At 39.9% G+C, this 15,487-nt stretch overlaps 1 protein-coding gene across 13 annotated transcripts in view; it reads left to right on the forward strand.

Annotated features, from left to right (window-relative positions):
• The window catches only part of CNOT1 (CCR4-NOT transcription complex subunit 1), a 109,116-nt gene that overhangs the window by 746 nt on the left and 92,883 nt on the right, over nt 1-15,487 (forward strand). Inside the window, exon 2 of one of the 13 annotated variants that reach the window (XM_023726861.1) lies at nt 12,488-12,560. The exons of 11 other annotated variants lie outside the window; for them this stretch is intronic. The gene's annotated coding sequence lies outside the window, so the exon portion shown is untranslated. Of the gene's footprint in view, nt 1-12,333; nt 12,561-15,487 lie in introns of those variants that run through there. One more of the 13 variants, XM_023726860.1, reaches the window with a different exon arrangement.

Below are 15,487 nucleotides of genomic sequence, written 5' to 3' on the forward strand. Positions count from 1 at the left end.
GAGCGAGCACTTCCTTATTACTTCTGGCCACAGGTTTTGTTCCACTCGCGCGCTGTGCGCTCACACTTTTCTCCGTCGTCTGCCCACAGCCACCCGGCCGGGTATCTGCAGTAAAGGCGGTTCTACTTAGCCGTGGGGAGTCCCCCTAGTGAACAAAACACTTGTAGGCCACAATTGCTGGTGAGGGATTTGCTACAGATCTTGCAGGGGTTACTTAAGGCCGAACACACAAATAATACCTTTTTTTCGGTATACCTCCCCCCCTGCAGAATTTATCCAACTGTGCTCACACAGATACAACCCTCAGGAGTAGTAAGCTTTGTGGGTTAAAGAACAAAACAAAAACTTATTGGTATCTGTGTTTGAAAATGTTGTGTTTAAAAGAAACTATATTACAATTAAACTTTTCTCTTTGAGGTCTCCAGTCGAATGTCACATTTCTTAGGACCTTTTTAAAAATTATTTTTCTCCTGCCTATTTTTCTATAACTATTACATGTGACTGGGAATTTTTTTTTAGCAGTCAATAATTGAGGAAATATAATTGAGTACTTTTTTTAGGAAAAAATTCTGAACACTCCCTCTTGACAGGCCTTTTGATAGGAATAGGGATACATGGATGAAAAAAATGGAGGGAGGGTGAGTAAAAAATTAGAACTAGGTCAAACAGATTCAGAACAAACTTGTTTTGGTAGAGATACTTGAGTTTAATACTTTAGTGATCTGTGACCCAGGTTGAGGTTCATAGCCTTCCAGAGATTGGCAGTACAGTATTTTAATTGTTAATAAGCTATATGGTAACAGTTTAATCACATTTTAGGACACTGCAAATTGTTACCTTGTCTAAGAAGAAAATGGGTTGATGATACATAAAGCTTTAGGCATCTAGTTGTGTTTTGACTGAATGGTAGTATGTTGATAAAACTTGTTTGGAGGATTGGTCCCTTTTCAACAAGTGGGCCTCAAGTCTTTTAGTGGAAACTTAAAAAAGTCTTCAATCAAGGCACAAAGACTTGACCTTTAGTAAACGATAATCCTCCTTTTTTTTACCTAACATTGTAATCTTAGAAGTTTTTTTGTTTTAATTTTTTTTTTTTTTACTTTTAGAATGTAAGTAACAAAACATTTGCTATTTTAACAATCTTCACATGTACAGTTCAGTGACATTAAATGTGTTCATCATGTTGTTCAACCATCACCATTAACAGGTGTTTAGTGTCCCCCAAGCATGTCTTAGAAATTTTAAGGCAAGATTTTGTGGCACTGTGATGGAACACAGCTGAAATGCTCTTCCTTGGTTCCTTGGGTGGATCCCTGGCTCTTTCTAGTCTCTTAAATTTCTACTAGAAGTTTAAATTCTGTGCTCCCTATCATGGATCTTGTCAGGTTAAGTACTGTGACATCTTCTTGACTCTAAATTAAATCATAAAAGAACAAAACAAAACTATGTGAAGCCAGAAAAGGAAATGCGTATTGTCTCTTCAAAACATGCTTTAAAGACTAATTTCAGATTATCTTTGATGTTTATTTTTTCCAAGTGTGTTTTTAGTTAGAGTCTGATCTAGTTATGAGAAGCTTTCTTTTTAACCAGCTTAAATTTATGAACTTGATTTTTTATTTCATTCTGTTAGATAACAAACGTTTGGCCGAGGAAGGAAATTTGTCCACAGTAATTCCATTTTTGTAAAATGTTTGTTAGTCTGCCATTTTGAAATGCTGTGTCTTATGAACTTGGTATATATTCTTTTGTAAAAGAACAAAGCTTTCAAGTCATGAAAAATATTAGCTGAAGCACTTCTTAAACAGCCCTCTGAACAAACTGAACTTCCTGCTGGGAAGTTTCAAAATGGCATCCCACTGAGTCTTATTTTAGGACTTTATATATAGAAAATCCCAACAATTCTTTTTCTGTTCGCTCACAATTTTTTAGAAGCTGTTTCAAAGCTAAAATCATTTCAAAACCTTCTGTACTGTATGTATACAATAGTTTATTTTAATGTACTTTTCACTCAATTTTGCAAGAATGTAACAAAACAAATAAAAGTTAAACTGTTCATTGAAAATCATTAGGAAGTCAGCAATTAGAGGTGTAGCCCTAATCTGAAACCCTCTTCTGAGACTTGAAGCAGATACAGCCTTTCAGAGTGTAGAGATTTAAGAAGTGCAGTTCTGCCCTTAATGCTGTTGTTAGAAGGAAATTCTAGAACGTTGATTGAGACACTAAACTGTCTGCAGGAGTTTTTTTGTGATGTTGGACTAATTATATGAAATATAAGGTGGGATGAAAGCATATTTTAAAATAAAGCATCTAATGTTTTTAAGCTTCATCCTAAGAGCTCAACATTTTCCCTTAATCAGATGATTGAATTAGCTTGAAAGTTTGTTACTCAGGTCTTCAATTTATAGCTCCTAGTTTTTGAAATCGTTACTTTAAAATTTTTTATATAGATCTATTATAAGAATAGTTATCCTTTTGTCTGGTTTTAGACCCTTTATCTTTTTCGCAATAGCTTTCTAACTAATGTCCACTATCATTTTCCCTCCATTTGTTTATTGGGTTTCTTTTTTAGATAAATAACATGTGAATACATTGTAATTGTAAAAGTTTCTAGAAATACTATTCTTTATATTACTGCCGATTTGCTCCCAAAATCACCGCTTTGAAAATATCCTTTCTCTGCTCAAAAGCCCTTCAGACACCTTCATCTGGAGCTAAAAGTGTTCACCGCTCCTTGCCTGTAGCAGCACATTAATATCTTGTGCTATATAGACAAAAAACTGCTACACCGTTGTCTCCAAATACATCTTTGTCTCTTTTGTCTGGAAAGTCCCCATCATCTGTATATACCAAAACTTGATCTATCATTCCAAACTCACATGTGTTGTCTATGAGTCTTTCCTGATCATTCTAAGCAAAATTGATTTCTCGTATTTCTCTCAGCCTCCTAAAGACTACTTGGGAAGTTCACTAAACTATATGCCTCCTAAGTTTTCTGTCTCAGTTTATAGTGGGCAAGGAGTCTACCCTTCCTCAATACATATAAACATTGCCCAGATTTATAAATGAATAGCACTTCATTTGATTCAGTTGGATAGATTTATGGAGCATGGCATTCTTAGAAAACAGTACATTTTGTTTTTTGTTCTTTCAAGGCATGGACTGTCTTTCTTAGTGCTATATACGTATAATTCTGTTGACATTTTTTTAGATGGTTATAGTTTGGAAGTTTGCCATTGAGAATTTTGTTGTCATCCGTTTAGGAAATTGAAGCCCAGGAAAGTGAGGTGACTTCTTTAATTTGAGGTCAAGTAATGGCAAAGCTGAGAGTGTATCAGGTTTTCCTACTCTAGCCTAACGTTCTGTCTTTCCCTATTGCTTGACTGAATAGTAACATTACTAGAGTTCAATAAATACAAGGAAATTCAAGATCTGTGTATCTGATAGTTCATCAAAAAAATCAGAATTTATGTGTTCAACCAGTTGCATTTTTTTAAAAAATAATGTTTTATTGTGTTTAGGTTTAGGTTCGCATTCAGCAATTTCTACACAAGTTGTTCAGTGACATTGGTTACATTCTTCCCAGTGTGTGAACATTCTGATTATTTCCTTTCTGGTGTTCCGCTTCATTGATCTAGTTTCCCTATTCCCTTACGTTCTTATCTTTGTTTTAAAGTAATTATTGACCGTTTGGTCTCATATAGGTTATTTTTTAAAGGAGCACAATATTTATGGGTGATAGTCGTTATTTTTTGAGCCAGTTTGTTACTTAGCTACAAGATGACCTTGGGTTAGTTTTGTTCAAGGTTCGAAGGGTATCTCAGGACAGTAGTCTCAGGGAGTCCTCCATTTTCCACCAGTTCAGTGGGCCTGGTTTTTTTTGGGAGGGATATGTTTTTTTGGGGGGGGGATTTGAAGTTCTTTTCCATATTTTTCTCCCATTTCACAGTGTCCAACTCTTGTGGCTCTGATTAGAATGATCAGTTCTGGTAGCTGGGCACCATCTGGTTCTTCTGGTCTCGGGGTAGATGAGGCCATGGTTCAGGTAGACTGACCTTTTAACTAGTTTCTTTTTTTTTTAATTGTACTTTAGATGAAGGTTTACAGAACAAATAGTTTCCAACAGAGCACATATTGTTTTATGACAATGGTTAACAGCCTCGTGACATGTCAACACTGTCCCTTCTCAATACTGGGTTCCCTATTACAAGCTTTCGTGTCCCCTCCTGCCCTCTGGTCCTTGTCCCTAGACTGTTGTGCCCCATTAGTCTCATTTTGTTTTATGGGGCTGTCTGATCTTTGGCTGAATGGTGAACCTCAGGAGTGACTTCATTACTGAACTAAAAGGGTGTCCGGGGGCCATACTCTCAGGGTTTCTCCAGTCTCTGTCAGGGCAGTAAGTCTGGTCTTTTTTTGTGAGTTAGAATTTTGTTCTACATTTTTCTCCAGCTCTTTCCTGGACCCCCTGTTGTGATCCCAGTCAGAGCAGTCAGTGGTGGTAGCCGGGCACCATCTAGTTGTACTGGACTCAGTCTGGTGGAGGCCCTGGTAGTTACGGTCCATTAATCCTTTGGACTTACCTTTCCCTTGTATGTTGTTTTCTTCATTCTCCCTTGCTGCGGAAGGGGTGAAACCAGTGGAGTATCTTAGATGGCTGCTCACAGGCTTTTAAGACCCCAGATGCTACTCACCAAGGTAGAATGTAGAACATTTTCTTTATAAACTGTATTATGACAATTGATCTAGATGTTCCCTGAGACTATGGTCCCCACAGCCCTCCATCCAGCAATTCAGTCCCTCAGGGAGTTTGAATGTGTCTGTGGAGCTTCCATAACCTTTCCTTGTACAAGTTGTGCTGGCTTCCCCAGTATTGTGTACTGTCTCACCCTTCACCAAAGTTACAACTTATCTATTGTCTATTTAGTATTCCCCACCCACCCTTTCCATCCCTTGAAACCAACAAAGATTGTTTGTTTTTGTGCGTTTTTCCTCTTTATTTTGAGAAGTAGTTTTGTTAACTTTCTTTGTGATTACCTTGAAATTTACCTTTTTCTTCCTAAGTTTGAAGCAGTCTATTATTGATTTCTCTTTGTCTTCCTCTCTATTAGAAGGTTCTATACCTACACCATTTATTCACTTTTATTGTTCTAATGTTGTTGTCATTTACAGATTAATTTCTCTGATACCCTGTTGTATTTCTTTTGGTTTTGGATAGGCCTTGAGAGTTCATTTCCTAGATTGGTATCTGGCTGATACGATCCTGCATCCTAGATTCAGCCTGTGGTCTGATGTCGTTTGTTCTCAGATTGAAGGACTCCCTTTAATAATTCGTGTAAGTTTGGTTTGGTTTTTACATATCTCTTAATTTCTGTTTATCTGGAAATGTCCTAATTTCACCATCATATTTGAATGAGAGTTTTCCAGGATATTATTCTTGGCTGGCAGTTTTTTCTTTCAAGTTTTTATACATGTCTTCCCATTGCCATCTTGCCTGCATGGTTTCTGCCGAATAATCTGAGCTTAGTCTTATTGTTTCTTCTCTGTATGTGACTTTTTGTTTTTTTCAAGCTGCTCTTAGGATTCTTTGTCTTTGGTTTTGGCGAGTGTGATTATGATATTCCTTGGTGATTTTCTTTTGGGGTCTGTCCTGCATGGGGTTCGTTGAGCTTCTTCGGTGCCCAGCTTTTCATCTTTCATGTTATTAGGGAAGTTTTCTGTCAGCAGTTCTTCAGAGAATTTCTCTGTGTTTTCTGTTTTCTCCCCCTGTTCTGGAGCTCCACTCACTCACGAATTTTTGCTTTTAATTGTATCCCACATAATTCTCAGGGTCTCTTCATTCTTTTTTCTGATTTTTCCTTAGACAGAGTTGTATCCAAGTGTTTGTCTTCAAGTTCACTGATCCTGTCTTCCGCCGTTTCAAACCTGCTCCTCAGCCCTTCTATGATAGCATCCATTTCTGAAATCTTGTTTATCTTTTTGATTTCTAATTGTTATTTTTGTATGATTTCTAGTTGTGAATTTATTTTGACATCTTGCACCTGTGTTATTTTCCTGAATTCTTCCATTTTTTGGTCTGTATTTTCCATTAATTTGCCTGCCTTTCCCATGAATTTGTCTATTTTTTCCTCTTTTTTGCCTGCTTTTTACTTCAACTCTTGGATAGCTCTGAATATTAGAGATTTGAATTCCCCATCAGGTACTTTTAGTGCCTTTTCTTCTACTGGAAAGTCATCTGGTGTTATATTTTGCATGTCTACTGGAACCATCCTGTCCTGTTTTTGTAAATGTTTTGATATTGTCTGCTGTCTTCAGGGCATTTGATAGTTATTTTCCTCGTTTATTGATTGTAGATTTGTTAGTTTTGTCCTGCTTTTTTGTTTTATTTGGTTATGTCTGAGCAGGTGGGCTGTGCGTTCTTTGTTGCTGGCTTGTCTGTGGGTATGATATTTTCTGCCTCCTTGTCCAGTTGGCAGGGTCAGTCGCTCAGATATGGTACAGCAGGGTAGGTCTAGCTGAAGAGTTGCTTGGATGGGTTGTTTGTGGCACGTACTAGGGCCAGCAGGGTGGGCCAGTAATCAGTGCAGGGCAGGTTCCGGTAGGCTGTGCCTGTGCTGCTTAGGGGTGTGATGTTCAGCACATGGTGCAGGTAGGCAGGATGGAGGGGGGAGATTGTGATGGGTGGAGCTAAGATGAGTATGGGAAAGAGAAGAGAGAGGAGAGAGGAACAGGAGCTAAAAACATACAAACAAAAAAGAGTGCTGGGGGAGCTTGCCATTGGAGTGGAGAGATGAGAGACTGAGAAATGGAGAAAAACAAAGAGGAGAAGAAGAAAAAATGAATAAATAAAAATCAGAAAAAAAGAAAAGAAAAGCCCCCAGGGATCCCACCGGTGTGGCTGTGAGGTCTGGGGAAGTTGCTCCCAGGCAGTGAAGTACAGCCTGGCAAAAGGGATAGAGGTGTCACTCAGCGCCAGGTATTCAGGAGACAGGACAAGAAGGTAAGTATAGAGAGACGAGAAACTGAGTAATGAAGAAAGAAAGAGAAAAAGAGAGAAAAGAAAAGAAAACAAAACAAAAGAAAAAAGAACAAGAAATCCCCAAAAAACAGACACACAAAAATAAAAAACACGAAAAAAGAAATGCGCTCAGGGATCCCTCTGCACATCTGTGCAAACTTAGGGGGTAAGTCCCAAGTTGCACAGTACTCCCTGGCTAGAATGGGCTCCCAATTCGAGAAAAGAGAAAGAAAACAAACGAAGAAACAATTCAAAACAAACAAACAAAAAGCCCTGGCACCCTACCAGCGCAACAGCATGGGCCGGGAAACAGTCTCACAGCCTCTCAGGAGGAAGCAAACATGGTGCATGGAGCCAGGTATTTGAGAGAAAGGAGAGGGAGGTGGTGAGAGATATGGAAGAAATCAAAAGAAGCAGATAAAAGCAACACTAGCAGCCAACAAATGGCATTCAGGGAGCCGGCCAGTGTGGGCTGTTGGAATCGAAGCAGCACTAGGGTGAAGCTGGTGCTTCCCAGCCAAGAGACTGTGGCCGCAGGAAGCAGTGGAGGCCGACTGGGGGTGAAGAAGGGTGGGGGGTGAGGAAGGGTATATTACTGGTTACCGGTTGTTCTGTCTCCTGTTGGAAGGTCCATGAAGCTGCTTTCCCATACCCCTTGTTCACCGATCTCTGATAGGAGTCCAAGATGGTATTCGTACTGTGTTTGCTGATAGGGGACCTCTGCATGTATCTCTCCTCACTCTTTGTTCTCTCTCAGTTTCTTATTCCATTCGGTGTTTGGCTGAGTTCTTTCTCTCTTCATTTGATGCTTAGGGTTTCAGGATTGACGTTTTCTCTGTTTGGCTTAGTTTTTTGGATCTTTGCTGTGGAGGGATGGCGTGGTGCTTCTGTCTATAGTGCCATTTTGCCCGGAAGTCTCCCTGTTGACTAGTTTCTACTTTGAGTCTTTGGTTTCCTTCTTTCTCTTTTGCTCTGGATGAGTAGAGACCAATAGTTTTAAGACCCCAGCCACTAGTCACGAAACGATGTTGTAGAATGTAATTTTATGAACTAAAACTCATTGCTGTTGAGTTGAATTCCAACTCGTAGCAGCCTTATAAGACAGAGTAAAACTGTTCTCATAGAGTTTCCAAGGTTGTAAATCTTTATGGAAGCCAACTGCCACTTCTTTCTCCCACTGAGCAGCTGGTGGTTTCTAACTGCTGACCTTTCAGTTAGCAGCTGAGCGCATAAACACTGTGCCACTAGGGTTCCTCTTATGAACTAAACCAGTCACTTTTTTTTTTTTTTTTAAATGCACACATTGTTTTGTGACATTAATTGCAATCCCCACAATATGACAGCACACTCCCTCTTTCCACCCTGGGTTCCCTGTGTCCATTCGTCCAGTTCCTATCCCTTCCTGCCTTCTCATCTTGCTTTTGGACAGGAGCTGCCCAGTTGGTCTCATGTATCTGATTGAACTAAGAAGAAGCACTTTCCTCGCATGTATTATTTTTTGTTTTATAGTCCAGTCTAATCTTTGTCTGAAGAGTGGACTTCGGGAATGGTTTCAGTTCTGGGTTAACAGTATGTCCGGGGGCTATAGTTTCGGAGATTCCTCCAGTCTCTGTCAGACCATTAATCTGTAAACCATTTGCTTTTTGAAAGACACAAAGTTCATCACTGTACAACTAAAATCTCTGAAGGTTCATCTTGTAGTTAAGGATTTTCTGGATTGGATTTTAGGATATCATGACTATTAATAATTCTGCAGAATTACACTGTTTACATGTTGTCAGTTCCTTGCATTAACGAGAGTTTTCTTTACTCTCACCTTTTTATTTGAATAAGGTTTTCTTAATTGTAACCAAAGCAAATTAGGGTTTTTTTCCAGCAATTTTTGGAGGACAAGACACATGATTGGAGTTTTTCATCTTTTCAGTATGGAAATGTAAAACTTGGGTGTGACAAAAAGACAGTCTTTCCTATTATATTAGTGTGAATGGTCGTTGCTTAGCGTCTGTAATAAACTTGCAGTTCTGCTATGGCCTCCTAAGATGGAGGAACTTAAATGTGAAAAAAATCTTTAGCATTGTATATTGAATTCTGATAGATATTTGAGTTGTTTACTCTTGGTGTAGTTCTGATTTTTAAATAAAAGAAGTAGTTTCAAGAAGGATACTTACTGTTATTATCTAACAATCTTATATATATTTCATAGTTTTTAAATTTTTAAAAAACTACTGGAAAATGCTTATGAATACTCAGTTGATTATGATCAGAAACTTGATTCTTTTCTGATTTTGGAGTAAACAGGCTTTTCTGACTCTCTTCACGTTCTCAGTCCTTGAAAGTAAGGGATTTATTTGCTAACACCTGCAAACAATATTTTGAATTATGCTGATTATCGGTTGGATTAATTTTTGTAAAATACTTAAGACATCCATATGAGGTTATTAAGTGTTTTTTAAAAGTATGTTAATATTAAGTTCATTTTACACTGAGTAAAATAAATTGCTTTAAGTATTAGGAAAATTCTGTTCCCTTGTTTTGGGTTATTCACATCTATATCTTTGTAGTTTGGGTAATAGGTAAGTGTACCATGTATGCACTCAGCTGGTATGCCGTGAATATATTGAGAATATGCCCCTTCCCTTTTAAAACAGGTAAATATTCTAAAGGCACGGAAGTATAGGGTATTTGTCCAAAGATAAAATGCAAAAATAACCTGAAAGTGTTTCTGTAAAAATGGCAGTAGTAGACTTCGTCTAATTTCAGGGGGAGTAGAGAGAATCAAGATCAGCATCAACCCAAGGCTGATTCCTATGAGGTGGAGGTCAGACATACTTCCACTCTCTAAACTTTTTACCAGTTCTGCCACCAGCCGTTCCTCTCATGGCACTCTCTACTTCTCTGCTGGATTCTGTAATTAGCTGCAATGGCCACACATAGAACACACAGACCACACTCACGGTTATGAGGTTTATTAAGGAAGTAACAGGTTACAATTCAGGATCAGGAACAAGTCAGGAAGGAACCTGGGGTAGAAAGGGGGGAGTGTGCTGTCACATTGTGGGGACTGTAACTAATGTAACAAAATGATATGTGTATAAATTTTTGTATGTGAAATTAAAAAAAAAAAAGTGACTCAGGATACAGTCCTTCAATCAGGACAGCTGCTTTTTGCTGTGCCCTCAGGTAGGCCTTTGCCGAGATAAGTGCCCAGAGGCACCCCACTCTGCCAGGAAGCCTCTTGCCCAAAGGTCCTCAGCTCTCTTGCCCCGTAGGTTGGCAAGCCCACTCTAGCTGCCTTGCTCTGTGGGCTGGGAAGCCCACTGTGCCGTCTTGCACCAGTCTCCTGGTTCTGCTGCCACCGTTGCTATGCTGCTGGACTCTGCCCTGCTTGCCGCCGCTTCTCATTGTCTTGTGCTGCCTCTAGTGTTACAGCTGTCTTCTGGGCCTAGGAGGTTCTCAGCACAGGCACCCCGGATCAAGAGGATGTGCTTTGCTCCCTGTTGTTCTTAAAGGTAGCGAGGTCCTCCTTCAACCTCTGGAATTGGTTCTTTTTAAGCCTAGTGAGATGGAAAAACTGACCAGTCCCCTTGGTGAACCACAAGTAACTTATTTGCATATCCCAGCCAATTCAGGTAAGAGTTTTACACACCTTATTTGCATAGTCCCACCTAATCATTTCATGGACGTTACAAGACCGTGGCTAGAAATGCCATATAAAAGCAATTCACTGCACTGCACTGCAATTTCACTTTGAAGTTTTAGTCATCCCTTACCAGGCCCCAAGGACTCTGGCAACCAAAAACATTGGTATTATATGTTGTTTTTACGTGCCATCAAGTTGGTTCTGATTCATAGTGACCCTGTGTACAACAGAAAAAACACTACCTGGTCCTGCACCATCCTCAAAATCATTGCTATGTTTGAGCCCATTGTTGCAGCCACTGTGTCAGTGTGTCTCATTAAGGGTCTTCCTCTTTTTTTGCTGACCCTCTACCCTACCAAGCTCGATGTCCTTCTCTAGGGACTGGTCCTATCTGATAACACCTCCAAAGTTATGAGACGAAGTCTCACTATCCTCACGTCTAAGGAGCATTCTGGCTGTACTTCTTCCAAGACAGATTTGTTTGTTGTTCTGACAGTCTGTGGTATGTTCAGTATTTTTTTGCCGACACCATAATTCAAAGGCATCAGTTCTTCTTTGGTCTCACTTATTCGTTGTCCAGCTTTCGCATGCATATGAGGTGATTGAAAATACCATGGCTTGGGTCAGGAGCACCTTAGTCCTCAAAGTGATATCTTTGTTTTTCAATACTTTAAAGAGGTCTTTTGCAGCAGATTTGCCTAATGCAATACCTTGTTTGATTTATTGAGTGCTGCTTCCGTGGGCGTTGATTGTGGATTCAAGTAAAATGAAATCCTTGAATGAATTACTTGTCTCCTCCAGTGAGATGCAGGGATATGTGTCTGTTCACTGATATATCCCAAGTACCTGGCACACAGTAAGTGCTCAACAGATACATGACTGGGTGAATATGCACAGTAGTTACGCATAAACTGTTATTCTGATAGTTGTGGTAGGCACTTCACATAAGCCAATTACCATTTCTTACATGATGGATTTAAATTGCGCTTGGCTTTCTGTTAACTTTGTGGATAGCCAATCTTGAGGTGTTCAAATCTAGGGCCCACCCTATAGAAGGTGGATGGAAAGGCCATTTTTTCAACAAGGCCACTGTTGGCATTTGGACAGTACGGTTATTCGTTGGTGGTTATTTTCCTTGCAAGATGTTTATTGCATCTCTGGTTCTCACTGAATCCCAGTAGCCCCCAGCCCCACCCATTTCAAAATGTTTTTGGAGATTATATTGCCCTCAAGTTTATTCTGGTAAATCTCTTGAGGTTCAGATTTGTTGTGGTGGTTATTTTATTTACTTTAGATTGAATTGTTGGTATAACTCACAAGTCACAACCTTATTTTAATTTTACAGTAACACATGTGAAAGAAGATTACTTAGGGAGAAGGAATATTATATTTCACTGATTCTAAGACAGTTTTTCCACATTTTAGAATCTGTGAAATTGGGATGTACTTATCTGTCATGAGAAAGTGTTGTGTTAGAAAATAATGCTGCCAGTTACACTTTCTTAGTGATACATACGGAGTCCCTGGATGGTGCAGATGGTTAACATGGTCAGCTACTAACCAAAAGGTTGAAGGTTTGAGTCCACCCAGAGGTGCCTGAGAAGAAAGGCCTGTCAATCTAATTCTGAAAAATTAGCCATTGAGCATCCTATGGAGCACAGTTCTGCTGTGAGACACATGGTGTTGCCATGAGTCAGAATCGACTTGACAGCAGCTGGTTTTTTAGTGATAACATAAAATGCTGTTAACAATTAAAATTGCTGTCTTAAATTTGAAGTGTATGTGCCTTTCCAACAAAATAGGAATGTCTAAACGTATTGTCTTTTAAATTCCAGGTTGTGAATTCAGGGGGTTACACCAGCATTAAAAAGAGGGAGTACAGTAGGAAATCAGGGAACATTACTCATAGTAAGTAGTTTAATGAAATTTGCTTCAGGTATAAGAGTGGCTGCTGTGTAGCAACGTATAATGTAATTCATGTTGTAGATCTTGTGTGACTAATTTTGTCACTTTGGCTCAGGAAGCCATTATTGGCATTATTGTGGGCAGAATTTTAGTTGGGGAAGTAACGAGAATGTTAATGAAGGCGACTTTGAAGACAGCCAACCTAAAATGGAGATTGTAGAAAATTATCACCATCTCTCATGGTTGGTGAAGAAGGAAGAAATTTCCCAAACTTTGTTGACTACATTGTGTTTCTCTTAAAAAGCTTAGTTGAAGAGCCCTCAATGCTGAATGTTTGATTGGGTTGTAGCGGTGAGGAAGAGATACTGAATAAACTCAAGGTGTCCCTGGGAGCTGATGAAGAGGATAATACACATAGAACAACAGTGAACAGTGGGATTATATTTTATAGTGCATCATGCATACGGAAGGAGGGGGGTAAAGGGGTAGATGATGAAGTGGTTTGTGTGGCTGTAGAGGGGATGGAGCTTGAGCTAAAGTCCTGACCTTGTTATGTGATGCTTTTGTCCCCTTCCTTTGGAGAGATTTAGTCTGTTCTTTTCTTTTTTTTAATTGTGCTTTAGGTGAAAGTTTACAGCTGTAGTTAATCTCTCAAACAAAAATTTGTACACAATTTTTACGTGACCTTCAGTTGCGGTCCCTATAATGTGACAGCACGCTCACCCCTTCCACCCTGGGTTTCCTGTGTCCATTCAGCCAGCTCCTATCCTTTTGTGCCCTCTCATCCTGCCTCCAGACAGGAACTGCCTATTTAGTCTCGTGTATCTACTTTGAACTAAGAAGCACACTCTTCACGAGTTAATTATTTTATGTTTATAGTCCAGTGTAATCTTTGTCTGAAGAGTTGGCCTCGGGAGTGGTTTTAGTTCTGGGTTAACAGAGCGTCCAGGGGCCATGTCTTCTGGGGTTCCTCTAGTTTCAGTCAGACCATTAAGTCTGGTCTTTTTATGTGAATTTGAGTTCTGCTCCACACTTTTCTCCTGCTCCATCAGGGACTCTGTTGTGTTCCCTGTCAGGGCAGTCATTGGTGGTAGCCAGATACCATCTAGTTCTTCTGGCTTCAGGCTGATGGAGTCTCTGGTTTACGTGGCCCTTTTGTCTCTTGGGCTAATATTTTCCTTGTGTCTTTGGTGTTCTTCGTTCTCCTTTGCTCCAGATGGGTTGGGACCAGTTGATGCATCTTAGATGGCTGCTCACAAGCTTTTAAGACTCCAGATGCCACTTACCAAAGTGGGATGCAGAACATTTTCTTAGTCAACTTTGTTGTGCCAGATGACCTAGATGTCCCCTGAAACCATGGTCCCCAGACCCCTGCCCCTTCTACTCTGTCCCTCAAAGTATTTGATAATGTTCAGGAAACTTCTTAGCTTTTGATTTAGTCAGTTGTGCTGACTTCCTCTGTATTGTGTGTTGTCCTTTCCTTCACCTAAGATAATTCTTGTTTGCTATCTAGTTAGTGAACAGTCTGTTCTTGCTTTTCCTTACTCTTTATTTTATGATCTTTCAAACACTAATTTCCTTCTCTTGAAGGTCATCAGTGATCTCCTAATTGCCAGTTCTGATGATTTATAAACATTTCTTTGTCTGCTTTTACGCTTTTACACTATTTTCACCTTTGAAATCTCTACCCCATGGTTTCCATAATATATGGATGTACTGGTTATCAATTAAACCTCATTGCCATTGAGTTGATTTCAACTCATAGTGACCCAATAGGACAGAATAGAACGGGTTTCCAAGGCTGTAAATCTTTATGGGCGCAGACTGCCACAACTTTTTTCTGTGGAGCGGCTGGTGGGTTTGAACTGCTTACCTTTCGATTAGAAGCTGAGTGCTTAGCCACTGTGCCACTAGGGCTCTTTAGTTATCAGTTGTTGCATAACAAATTACCTGCAAAGTTAACTGCTTAAAACAACAAACATTTGTTACTTCACAGGTACAACTCAGCTGGATGCCTCTGACTTGGGGTCTGTCACAAAGCTGCAATTGAGGTATCCCTAGGCTGTAGATCTTCCAAGTTCTCTCAAGTGGCTGTTGGCAGGCCTCAAATCCTTGCCGGCTGTTGGTCGGGAGACATCAGTTCCTTGCCACATGTGCCCTTTCCGTAGGACTACTCACAGCATGGCAGCTTGCTTCCCTCACAGTGCAGGCTCAGAGAAAGAGGAACAAGACAGAAGGCAGTCTTTTGTAACTTAATTTTGTAAATGACTTTCTGTCACTTTTGCTGTATTTTGTTCTTACATACCCAGTCATTAGGTCCCACCCACTCTTAAAGTGGGGGGCTATATAAAGGATAAATGTTAGGAGGCAGGGATCATTGGGGGCCATTTTAGAGACTGCCTGTCCCAACGGGCATTTCCCAAAGATCTGTCCTTGTATCTTAGGGATGCCATTTACTCCTAGATTACACTTATTACCACCCTGCAGAGGACTCTTTTCTTAGCTAGTGTTATACACTCTAGATTTTCTTTTCTGGCCACTTGTTGTTTTCCTTTGTGGGTTTCTTCTTTTCTACCCACTCTTAAATGCTAAGCTTCCTCAAGATTGTCAAGGTCCTCTCATTCTTCAGTTTTCTCATCTATATGTTGATGACTCCCAGATCTATATTTGCAGCTCACACTTGCTGCATTTCAGATACAGCAAATCCAGCTGCCCAACGGATTCCTTCTGTGTGCCTCATTCTAGACATGCTCCAAAATTGAGTTCCTCTTTTTTCTTCTTGCACTTAAAACTTGTTGTTCCTCAGTTGTTTTATGTCAGGTGTAAGTGGAACACCAGAAACCCAGGTGCATGAGCCAGTCTGGAAATGTCCTCCCTGTCTTTCACTTCCCTCATTCTTCACACAGTTCCAGAGTCCTTGAAGTTCTCTC

This window comes from Trichechus manatus, unplaced genomic scaffold (assembly GCF_000243295.1).
Source record: "Trichechus manatus latirostris isolate Lorelei unplaced genomic scaffold, TriManLat1.0 scaffold00014, whole genome shotgun sequence".
NCBI classification, from domain to species: domain Eukaryota; kingdom Metazoa; phylum Chordata; class Mammalia; order Sirenia; family Trichechidae; genus Trichechus; species Trichechus manatus.